Genomic DNA, 12,456 nt, shown 5'->3' on the forward strand with positions numbered 1-12,456 from the left:
GAGTTAAGGGTGCGACTGATGGTGGGTCGCTATAGAGATAAGTTGGATAATAGAAACATCTCTTTACATTTAAAATCGAGAGGATTCTCGAGGTGGAGCTATCCACGTCGCCCCAAAAATCACAACCGTCTTTGCGACTTGATCCATCTCACGCGACCATCCGACGACCAGCTTCTTTCACTTTGGAACCCTCGTGTGAGGCCACCATCCCCTTCTCTCTCCCTTCTTTCATCTCCCCTCCCCATCTGGATCCTCCACCGTCGGTTCCCCATTGCTGCCTCCACCGCCCCCGCTCCTCGCTGGTTCCCCATTGCTGCCTCCACCGCCCCCGCTCCTCGCCGGTTCCCCATTGCTGCCTCCACCGCCCCCGCTCCTCGCCACCGCCCCCGCTCCGAGGAGGGTCACGACGGTCAGATCCTGGACTCGTTGTTGCGCGCCAGCGCAAAGTGAGACCTCTAGTCCTTGTTCCTCGCTGGATTATTTGCTTACTGTCACGCTTCTGGTTTTCATTTTGGGGGAAGTTTTTGGGGACTATTTGATAACCTTGGAGGTTGGAGATTAGGGATTTTTTGTGCCAGGGCAAAGTGGTTGTGCGACTGAGAACAGAGCTGAGGATGGGGTTAGCGTTCGGCAGGAGGGAGAGCTGGAAATGGGTCATGAGGACTGTTGTCGATTTTTGACATGCGTAGTCGGTGAATTGGTGCTAATTCTGCATTGTTTCATACTTTACTTGGTATAACTGCGTTGAATGCTTTTTTTTGTGTTTAGCTTGGCGTGTGGTTCACTTGATAGAAATGAAATCTAACTTGTGAACTTAGGGAATTATACAGTAGCTTACCTCTATAGTAACATGTACTTGATTCTGAATAACAAATAATTTCCACTACTGGGACTGAAACTTAGTATCCATCTACTGCTTGATTAGAACATGGCTTAGAAAATGTCATTTTTCACCTGAGTAGTCAATTTGACTTACCGTTGATGACAATTTATGCAAGACATGGTTCGCTGAGTAAAGTAACACATGGGATTGTGAAGAACATACCGAGGTTCTTCTTGGATAGGGGGCATTTTAACTATGATTTTAGCATTGTCAAACACGGTCCAGGATCCTACAGGTTTCATACCTTCTTACTAGACAGAGTAGGGTCATGCTGATTTTACAACCTGTCCATTATCGCCTCCCTACCACCTCCGCAGGCGAGAGCAGCTATCTCCAGTGCCCCACGCCCCCAGTGCAGTCCAGCGCGGTGCCCCGACATCCCCGGCGTGGCGCCTCCCTCACTAGGCACCACTGGTCATAGGTATTGTTTCCATATTTTGTTACGATTATTATCTCGTACTTCAGTTTGATTGCGATGTTGATATCCCTACTGATTAAACAATATGTACATTTTTTAAATTGTTATAACTCAGTGCAATATTTTTTATCTCTGGAAGGCAGCATGAATGTAAAAGAAATTTCTCTACACTATGTTTGTCAGTAGGAATAAATGAGTTCTGAGTCCTCTTCGGATACATATAGGTCTTCAACTTCAAAAACCACTGGGTCCACAAGTAGCTCATCTTCCACTAGCTTGCATTCAGAGGGCATTGTGGAAAAAGGTTCTAATACTTCTGCCAGGCATAGAACAAAACGAGGTCACGCCAAATGCAAGAAGCTAGAAAAAGGAGGTCCTCGTCGTCTTACATTTGATAAAAATGGGATTGCCTAGTCACCGGTAAAACATGTCAATGAATTCTCAAGCTATTGTGGTTATATAGCACACATGCGTGTTGATATTAGGATAAAGGATTGGCGAAAAGTGCCTAAAGTGGTAAAATCAAACCTATGGGAGGATGTGTCAAAGAAATTTGTCATGCCAAGGGATGAAACCCATACCCTTAATGTGAAGAAGGTCGCTTTGAAATCTATGAGTAAGGATTGACTTCTCGAGATTGTTTGGTTCCTATTTGCATCATTTTTTGGGATTTATGATTTATTTTCCTTTTATTCGTACAGGCCATGCATGGAAGTATTTCAAGTGGAAACTAAATATAAATTATGTCAAGAAGGACAAAACTCCATTTGAGGACTATACAGAACTCAAGAAAGAGTGGTTGCCAGACTTTGTGGAGTGGGTTACCTTTGATGAGTATATTGCTCTAGGAGAAAAGGGCAAGAAAAGCCAAAGCATGAACAAGTTCCGTCAAAAACTAGGTTGGCGAAGCTATACTGTACAAAAGAGAAAATGGGCAAAGGAAGATGCACAAGCATTAATTGAGGGCAAATCTATTCCATTTCAAGACATGCTAGATGGTCGTCATAAGGATTGGGCAAGGGCGAGGAATCCTTCTGGCGATGTGAACATAACAGAGTCGCATCCAATCATAAAGAAAATTGTAATGTTCCTCTGCACACATAACTTGTCCATTTAATTTTCTTGCCCTATTTGATTCACACATAAAACTGTTTTTCAGGTAGATCTAAATGAAAAGTCAGTAGCTGGTACCTTTACACCATTCGATAATATGGACATACTTGCAACAACAATAGGGAGTAATCATCCAGGGAGGACAACAGGGGTGAGTGCTTATGTGGGTTTAGGGATGGGTCTTGCTCAAGGTGATGGCCCTCGTAAGAATAAACGTACATCAACGAAAGGATATGTCAAGAGGATTGTGGATGAGTATGAGGCCAAGTTTGAGAAACTAACAGCCCTGTGTCAGAGTATGGAGCGTCAATTAAACAATTCTGAGAGTTGCTCATCATCAAAATTTGTTGATACACCAGACCATGCAACACATCATTTAGTTGACTCATTACAAGTAACTTCTTCTACTTGCAGCACATATTTGTATTATACAATGCTGTTACTCTGGTGTCTGTTATCATTTTTCCTTCAATATGTAGCATTGTTTTGCATATCATTTTCCCACTGTCATGAATCGATGATAGATATAGCAACATATGACTTATCAGATAAAAAAAATCAATGTGCCAGACTACATCAAGCACTAATATTCTGCATTTTCCCTTAATTCTTCCTATGTTTAACATTTCAGGAGGTGATGAAATGCAAGTTGGTGGTGCAGATAGGTCCGCAATCTGTTGTGGTCGCTAGAGGGCAGGCTTACCCTCCAAAGGATGTTGTAACCGTCCATGGGATTGAGCGGCGAGATGACCACACAAAAGTGCAGGTTGATTTTGTGTTTCGCAACTTCTTGGATTTTTCGCTCCCTATAACAATCGCTGGTGGTGATATGTTCACTCTTGGCGAAGCCAAAAATTCATTTGTGTTATGGCCTAAGTCAGGCATATAACTAGCAGAGGTACACTTTGCTAACTTCAACCTGATGAACTTATTATTGTTATTCACAACTTGGTTAATGCCATGTACTTGTTTCTGAATTTTACATAGGAAACAACAGTTCATGCAAAGCCTCAACAAGTCCCACACACATCGCCTCAGGTACTCCATCACACACCTGAAAAGGATAAAATGCCAACACCAACAATGGGTACCGAGAATATAGATGTTACACATAGTGCCTCCAATTTCAGCAAGAAGAGGAAACATAAGCATAAAAAACATAACAAAAGCAAAGAGAAGTAGCAAAAAAATTCACAATAGAAAAACATAGAAGATGATGGTCTTGATCCCCTTTGGACTCCCCCCTTTCATCAACGATCTCCACCACCAGTTCCAAATAATAAACAATTTGTGCTAGGGCAGCCTTTAGTATCTAGTGCATTGCTTAAGAGGATGGGTAAACAGAGCCAATGTTTCCACAAATGGTATTTTGCTATGACCACACCAATATCTCGAAGACAAAGTGCCACACACTTCATGGTACGATACGAAGAACATGATTTTCTTGAAAAATCTGGGGTCTATGCAGTAGAATTCAGTGATGTATTTCACATCTACAATGATCTTGCCCTTGACATATCCTTACATCGGAGTTGGATGCTGTGAGTGAGATCCACCATTTCCTATAAGTGTCTACTTTTTGTTCTTTATCTAACTATTCTTTTAATAGATGCATGAGGAAGATAGACAAATACAGAGGCATAGTTGGCTTTTTGGATCTAAAGATGATCATTTTAAAGAGAATCAATGAAGAGGCTGATGAAGTCGAAGCATACATTGTGAAAGCATTGCTTGCTCAGCAGGACAAGGAGTGCATATTTGTTGTTTGCCAGGAAGGGTAAGGCCTAGCACTAATAACACTATATAGTTTTTTATTCTGTATCTTAATGTTCTATCTTCCTCATTTCAGTTACCATTGGGCCTTGTTAGTTATTTTCCCAAAATGGAATACAGTGTACAATATTGACTCCAAAGGTTACCAATCCCCTAGCTCCTATAGTATTAAGAAGCTATTCGATGAGTGGGTATTACCTTTATCACAATTCTATTTTCCTCTATATTTCAATTGTTACTTACACCGTTAGTCACCATTATTGTAGGGCTTTTGGTGCTTATGTCGACAAAAAGGTTGCCATAACAAGAATTTTGGTCGCACAGTTATATGGAAACATTTTCAGGTAATCATGTCCTTAACCTAAAATTATTAGCAAGACATATAATTAGACATTCCCGCTGGATATTTTTGCTTATGAATCACATCTTTTAGGCACACATACAACCACCTGGCAGTATGCTTTGCAGACAATATGTGATGTACCACATGTTATCCTTTGCGGATAATCTTAGTTTGGACCGTGATCGATATCCTCAGGTGTTTTTACAGTCTGAATTCTATTTTACTCATACCTATGCAATATGATGTTATAAATATTTACATGGTTTATGTTTTTCAAGGGTCATGCTGGTTTTGCAACCTGTCCATTATTGCCTGATGAGATAGCAAATGTCCGAGAACGGTTGCTCGACTTCTTCATGAATGAGGTGATAGACATTGGTGGATCATGCAGGGTAGAGGGTGCTTCATATAACTAAATCTAGCATGGCTTCCTAGGTAAGATGTTACATTCATATAACCTTTGACATCATATGCCACATTGTGAGGTGTTCATCTGTGTCTAACTAATAATTATTGTGTTCTCCTATTTGTTGTACAGGAAAAGATGGAATGGCCGCACCAGTGTGGAGACTTGATTTCATATATATTTAGTTAGGCACAACGATAGCGCAAACAATTGATTACCAAGTTTGCCAATTAGTATTTTAGTTTGGATATAGAGTATGCTTATGCATGAGCTATTTGACAATGCTTATTTATGAGATATATAATGGTAATTTAGAATGATATCATCTTACTTTCATATATTTGATGGACATCACATATGCATCTAGTTTTTCTCCAAGTTTTAGCATGTAGTACATAGGGCTAGGTGTCGATCCAGATTGTGGCGCCCGATGAAGTGGGGACGTCGTTTGAGAGGGCCGATGAGAAACACAGCCAAATAACCTCCAACTAACCTTTGTGGTGAGTAGTTTGTTTTCGCTTTGGTTCTCTCTTGCACATAGTTGAATAAAAGTGATTCTTATCAATCTTGCAGGTGATTAAATTAAGCATACAAAATGGTGTTCCATCGGAGTACACAAATATGATATTACTTCAAACAAATTTGGACAATACTAGAGTGTATGCTTTGTCACTTGAATGAGATTTGGTTTTATGAAAGCCACTTCTGCTTGAGGTAAAACAAGTTTTCCAATCTGTGATAGAATATTAAGTGTTTCATGAGCCACCCAGCTGCCTGAGATTTGTTTTCTTTCCCTGTGGTTATTTTTGTCTTTGCTCACAGTGCATTGCGTCGACAACTCTAGATGAACACCGTTTGCATTTTGAGAAGGATAAGGCTTTGACTCGCAGATTCTAGCCAGTATTGGTGAATGAGCCTAGCCAGGTAGCTCAAATTTCTCTTCCAAAAGCCACTTTGTAGGATTGGTGTCAGTTTTCTCATTAATTTTTACATACTCCTACAGGAGGACGCTGTCAAGATATTACTTGGTCTGCATGAGAAATATGAGACTTACCATAAATGCAAATACACTTTAGAAGGGATCAATGCAGTAGTTTACTTGTCAGCAAGATACATCCCTGACAGACATCTTCCTGATAAGGTTATTGATCTGATTGATGAAGCTGGCAGTAGAGCTCAGATGGAATCATTTAAAAGGAAGAAGGAAGAACAATGCTCCATTCTCTCCAAGTCACCAGACGAATATTGGCAAGAGATTAGAGCTGTTCAGAGTACACATGAAGTGGTAATGCAATGTTCATGGTAGAGCAGTTGCAACTTGCAAATGTTTCATATGCTAGTGGATGTTTATATTTCACTATACATCACATTTCAGGCGCTGGCTAACAGGTTGAAGCATTCTCTTGATGAGAATGACAAAGAGGATGGTGTTAATATTGAAGTCATAGGGGACAACAAGATTGCTTCGCCATCAATGCCTCCAACTTCAGTCGATGAGTAGGTTCCCTCGTGTCACGTCATACAGAGTAGATTTCACATCCTGCAACTTAGAACCATATAACTTATGGTCACTCATAACTTGCAGACTTATTCTGGTTGGTTCAGAGAAAATTGCAAGAGTTACATCATTGTGGTCAGGGATACTTTTGGCTCTACTACCTTTACCTGGCGATGCTAAAAGCCAACCAGCACTAACAACAACGACTCAAGTTGCTGCCACACAAACAGCTGCACTAGCAGTGGACGCTACCACAGAAGCCACCACAGAATCAGATCCTGCAACGCCAACACCTCTTTCACCTTATACAAATGTCAGTGTAAACCTTACATTTATAACCACTGCATAAGTGAGCCTGAATGCCCATGCCATACTCATTACTCTGCAATTGGAATTCCATGCAGTACCCAGATCTCAAACCGCCATCAACCCCTATGCCACCGTTAGTGGAGTCTGAAGTCGAGACGAAGGCTGGCAGCACCGTGACTGAAGAACCAGCAGTGGTCAATTCTGCACCTATAGCAGACGCTAGCACTGGGTCATCTCCTGTCACTACTAGGCCCAGACCTCAGTCACCATACCCTAATGTTAGTGTAAACCTGAAACTTCTTAGCCATCTGCATAAAAACACCGTTTGCATCAGGTTATGCTCATCATTCTTTGATCTGTATGCAGTATCCAGATTTCAAGCCACCATCCTCGCCTTCGCCGTCAGCACCTTAATTTGGCAAGAGTACAAGAAACCGGGTCTAGAGGATATTAAAGAAGTTGAGTTGTTCATATGGAGCCGGCATCTCACCAGAGGTGTATGTTGTATTATGAGCGTGATAGTGTGGCTAAGTCACTGTGGCGAGTTTTCTGCAGCAGTAAATATATGAGGATGCCAAGGTTAGCTCAATTCTCTTACACATCATCTCTCATTGTTCTAGTTGAGCATGATGATCTTGGTAGCGGTGTGAGGTTGTTGTTTTTCATTAGTAGATCTGTGTACCTTATCCTTGCTATACTGTCCATATATGCTGTGTGCATGAAATTCTTGCATTGAAAATGTCATGTGCTACAATCGTTAGGACTATTAATAGATGTTGCCCTGTCTATCTTTACATTTACATCGCTGGAAATTCCCATGCCCTTTCATAGTATGCCTGTGAAATGCTCACCGCTTTTCTATTGGTTTGTGTGCAGTTCAAGCTCTGCAAGGTGAGGTCTGTTCAGTTTGGCCAGAAAGGCATCCCCTACCTGAACACCTACGACGGCCGCACCATCCGCTACCCCGACCCGCTCATCAAGGCCAATGACACCATCAAGATCGATCTGGAGACCAACAAGATCATGGACTTCTTCAAGTTTGATGTCGGCAACATGGTCATGGTGACCGCGGGAGGAACACCAGGCGTGTAGGAGTGATCGAGAACTGGGAGAAGCACAAGGGCAGCTTCGTGGTCATCGACGTGCTGCTTGGAGCGTTTTGCTATGTCTAGTTTTATCCTATTTGTTGTACAGGAAAACATAGAATGTAATTCAAATTTGGTGGTCGCAAAAGTGTGGAAACTTGAATTTATATAAAGTTAGGCTTAACATTAGTGCAAACAGTTGTATTTTAGTTTAGATTTAGAGTACAATTATGTATGCGTTGTTTGACAATGCTTATTTATGATATATTGAATGGTACTTATTTATATTATATTAATTATAATGTTGTTCAATATATGTGTATGTATTTTTCTCTTTCAAATTATTATGACGTGATGTCTGGAAAAAATGATTATAAATTGAAGAATGTACTGCCGTGTAAGTCATTTCGTTTAAATCTTAATAAGACGGTCACCAAAATGTCTAATATCAGACTCCTAAATAAGACGGTTTCTAAAACGTCCATTTTTAGTCACCTAAATAAGATGGTTTTCCTATTGTAATCGTCTATTATTGTAAGATATTCGAGACAGTTTGATAAATAATTTATGACTTATAATGTTTGTATTCTCTACGGTTCTTTAGAAGCAGTGTCTTAAACAAAAACCTAATTCAAGACGGTTTATCGGACAAAATAACTTAAACAAATACCTTTTTCAGACGGTTATAAATTAAAAATTGTCTTATATAGTATCTTTTAATATGGTTTAAAACCATCTTAAATGTGGGACATCTTTTGCGACTCCATCAAAATTGGACACTTTATAAGGGTCTTAATAACTGAAAATTAACCGTTTCATATAGCATGAACTATAGTAGTGATAATGCACGGAGGAAAGGTAAAATAGCATTACAAAGCATTTATAAATTTTTACAACTATTTGTTCATAATCAATTACAATTCTTCGTCAAATAATACATCTCTTTCCACTAAGAGTTTCCAAAAAGTATTTCTACAGATACTAGCAAACAAAGCTCCCAAAGTTCCCTCTAATGCTTCAGATATAGCTTCGGCCTGCTAGCTTTTGGTACCATCATCCTGAAGAACGACAAAGGCAGGTACTAAGGAATGTGGTAAGATAAAATATAAAATAAAGGCACAAAGGTAAAAAGGTTTTTTATATCTTGTTAAGAAAATTTCGAGCTTCGTCTCCAGCCAGTTCCCGGCCGCGCTTTGCCCAGATCTGGGTAATAAACCTGTTACCTATGCTTCGGGCTTCGACCAAAATGTCAACAAGATTAGTTGGAGACAGGCTGAAGTTTGGCCTGTTAACGTCCCTTGCATGGTTGCACACGACTTTTATGACAGCAGCAGCCGTACCACGAGAAGCTACTAGTGCACATAAGTCACCGTGGCCAGTTATGACTTCATCAAGGACGTCAACTTCTTTCTCAATGCATTCAAGTGCTCCGGGGACATCTTCGGCGGAAAGATTGGCTTCTTCAGATGCAGCTCCAACTGAATTTAATATACTTTTTAGCCGAGCACTGCATTGGGCTGCAAAGTTGAAACATGTATTCTTAAGAGTTTTGAGTGCTTCACTCAGCTTTAGGTTCTTCTCAGCTTCGACCTTGATTATTGTGTTTAAAGCTTCAGTTTCACGACTGAACCGACTGGAGTTCTCTTCCAAAAGTATCTTTGTCTTCTTCAATTCTATGCTTAATTTCTCGTTTTGAGCCTGAGCTTCGGCAAGAGATCGTTCGGTTGAAAGCAGCATGCTATCTTTTTCTGTCAAGGAATCTTCAAGTTTTCTCATTTTATCTTCAAAGCCCTTGATGACAATTTCATTTTTCTATCTTCATCATCTTGTTGCATTTTCAAGGCATTGCTTAGAAATAAACTCTGAAAAATGAACTAAAGTTAGAATACTTAAATCAACACGAAGGTACCATCGATAACTTGCAAAAGGAGTCTTACTTTGAAGTTCGAATAAAATAAGCTGCCAATGATATGCTGACGTCTATAGCAGCTAATATCTTTTTCAAGCTTCGGGAATCCAATGCTTTTAGATAGAGTGCTTATAATTTTAGCTCCGGCGCGGTCGCGAATGCATCCCACAATTTCTTCATCAACCTCGCCAAAGAGCATTGATACAGGGTGGTAGCCGCAGGAGATAGCAAATTCCTTTAGTTCTGATATGTCCTCTTCAAAGAGCTATTGGCCACCCAGGTGCCGTAGGTCGAAATTCATACTTTTTGAAGAGGTTTCTTCAATTTTCTTCCCCTTATCAGAAGCCACTGTGGCTACCTCTTTCTCCGCAACCACATCTGAGATAAGTCTGTCGATTTCCGACAGGGTGGTTGCGAGATTTTCAGCTTTGGTTGCGGGGTCTGTTCAATAGCTTCCATTATATTCATCATACGTCGCTTCTTTTGCCCCTTGTTTTTCCCCTCGGCAGCCGAAGAGACTTCCTTTGACTACTAGAGGCTAATCAAATCCAACCTCAGAGGACTTAGTAGTGCAAATGGGAAAGGTTTAGTCATTACCTTCAAAAACTCCGAGACCTCAGTAGCCGAAGACGAAGAAGGGTTCATAGTCTGCTTCGGCACATCTTGTACCTTCGTCTCCTTAGAGGATATCTTGACAAGCTTCCGCTTCTTGGGAGCCGATTTCTTTGGCTACGATAAAGTTTTCTGCTTTTTCAAAGCCTTTTGGTCCTCTTTAACTGACCGAATAGCCTACTTATTCAGAATGTTGACAATTCTCTTCCTCTTGACTCCTCTAGCCCCTTCATCAAGCCTTTCCTAATCAGGATACTCAAAGTTCAGAGCATCCATTACACGGTTTAGCCTTCGCTTTGGGCGGGTGCCGAAGGTAGCAGTCATTAACTGATCTTCTTTCTTCGTATAATTTCCAAGAATTTCATTGCATAGGATTTCTATTAATTCTAACCATTCATTGCATGGTTCTTTAAACCTTTTCTAAAACTTGAAATGGTAGGGCAGACGCACAAGCTCATACTTCTTTCCCTCATCCTTCTTCTTCGGAATTCCCCAACCGCCAGAAGTCTGGATTGTCCGATTTGCCAGATATTCTTGTACTAAATCTCTGGTGCTGATATGCTTAGCCACAACCCTGAACTCCACCTCAGCTAGCTGGCAGGGAGACCCCAACTGCATATTGCACAGGGGCCGAGTCATGCCGAAGTTCAATCTCAATGGACTCATCACCATGCTCATAAGCTTTTCCCTTTTCTTCTCGTCCGCCTTAGCGTAAAACCATTCACTCGTCCAACCAGTCGGCCACTTGGTGCGGTAGCCTATCACAGGGCCTTTGTATCCTTTCGATATGCGAAGTTGTAGCATCCGAAGTTTTTGTGCAGGCCGTTAGCCCTTGCCTTCATCTGGTAATGAAGCTCATGTACCCGGCAGAATCCTTCGGCGTTAGCACTCTTTCCTTGGCTTCGGAGAGCCCAGATGTAAACACTGAGTCTAACAATGGCCTTCGGGGTCAGCTGATGGAGGTAGATCTCAAACTTCTTCAAAACCTCACTTATCATCTCATAAAGGGGGAACCGAAGTCCAGCCCTAAAGAAGCTTTTGAAGACTACGACTTCATCCTTTTTTGGCTCTAGAATCGTCTCCTCTTCAGCGAAACGAACCAGTTCATCATCATTCTCCCCAAAGTATCCTAGTTTCTTCATTAAAACTAGATCATCTGCCTTTACTGTGGATTTTCCAAATTCAACATGGCTAGGCTTAGTTGGGCACAGAATGCTACCGTCCTTTTCACTTTCGTTATCACTATCAACTTCGTCCATGGCTTCTTCAACTTCAGCATCAGAGGTACCTTCGGCAATATCTCCTTCCTGCACAACCAACCCCGACCGCCTCATCATTTCTGAGATGGGTGCTATCTCAGTCGCTTCAGTTTCATCTCCCTCACGGGATACCCTTGCAGTTGATCTTACGCTGCCCATTTTGTTGTTCAGCCTTTCTCAAATGAAGTTGTTCTTAAATGATGAAACACTGGTTCGAAAGCACAATGTAGAGAGCTTTGGCTTTGGTGAAAATTTCCAACAACACAACGGTGCAATAGCAATGAATGTTGTGGTAACTTCTCAGCAACATGTTTGTTTATATAGCCCTGCAGGAGAAGAAGGCGAACCGCCAAAACACACATACTGACTGATCGGTGGACTAGCAAGTGCTAGGAATATTTTATTTGTTTTTTTATAACAAGCTCAGGGAAGGTGTTTTTCAGACCTTCAGCTTTCCAAAGCCTTCGTATTATTCGCGGATCGAGCTCGTTATGAAAAAATGATCTAGCATCGCGAAGGGGCTACTGTTGAGGGTCTTCTTCTCCGTCGAAGGTCCTCAAGACTTGAACCATTGGCAAAATGATACTGAGGATTTCCTTTTTCTCTCTGCCGAAGCTCCTCAAGACGAAGGTCTCGTCTAGAAGCAACGATAGCAAGCACCGAAGCTGCCGCTAGCTTCGGCTTAAACCAAGCAAAGGATGAAAAGACCAGATAGTCCCTAGTGATTTAAGTCATGATTATAAGCAAATGTTGAAGGTCATAAATGTAATTTTACCCAGGCTGCGTCCTGTGCCTATAAATAGGTGAACAGTAGCACCATACTGTTCATGCTGAATTATAACTGTTCC

General features: G+C 41.2%; 1 long non-coding RNA gene across 1 annotated transcript; it reads left to right on the forward strand.

The window, feature by feature from the left end:
* The first annotated feature begins 6,675 nt into the window (after positions 1-6,675).
* On the forward strand, positions 6,676-7,312 carry LOC103637762 (uncharacterized). The gene is made up of 3 exons (XR_558352.3): positions 6,676-6,747; positions 6,839-7,021; positions 7,110-7,312. It is a non-coding gene; the product is annotated as an uncharacterized lncRNA (long non-coding RNA).
* The last annotated feature ends 5,144 nt before the right edge of the window (positions 7,313-12,456 follow it).

This window comes from Zea mays, chromosome 1 (genome assembly GCF_902167145.1).
Source record: "Zea mays cultivar B73 chromosome 1, Zm-B73-REFERENCE-NAM-5.0, whole genome shotgun sequence".
NCBI classification, from domain to species: Eukaryota; Viridiplantae; Streptophyta; class Magnoliopsida; order Poales; family Poaceae; genus Zea; species Zea mays.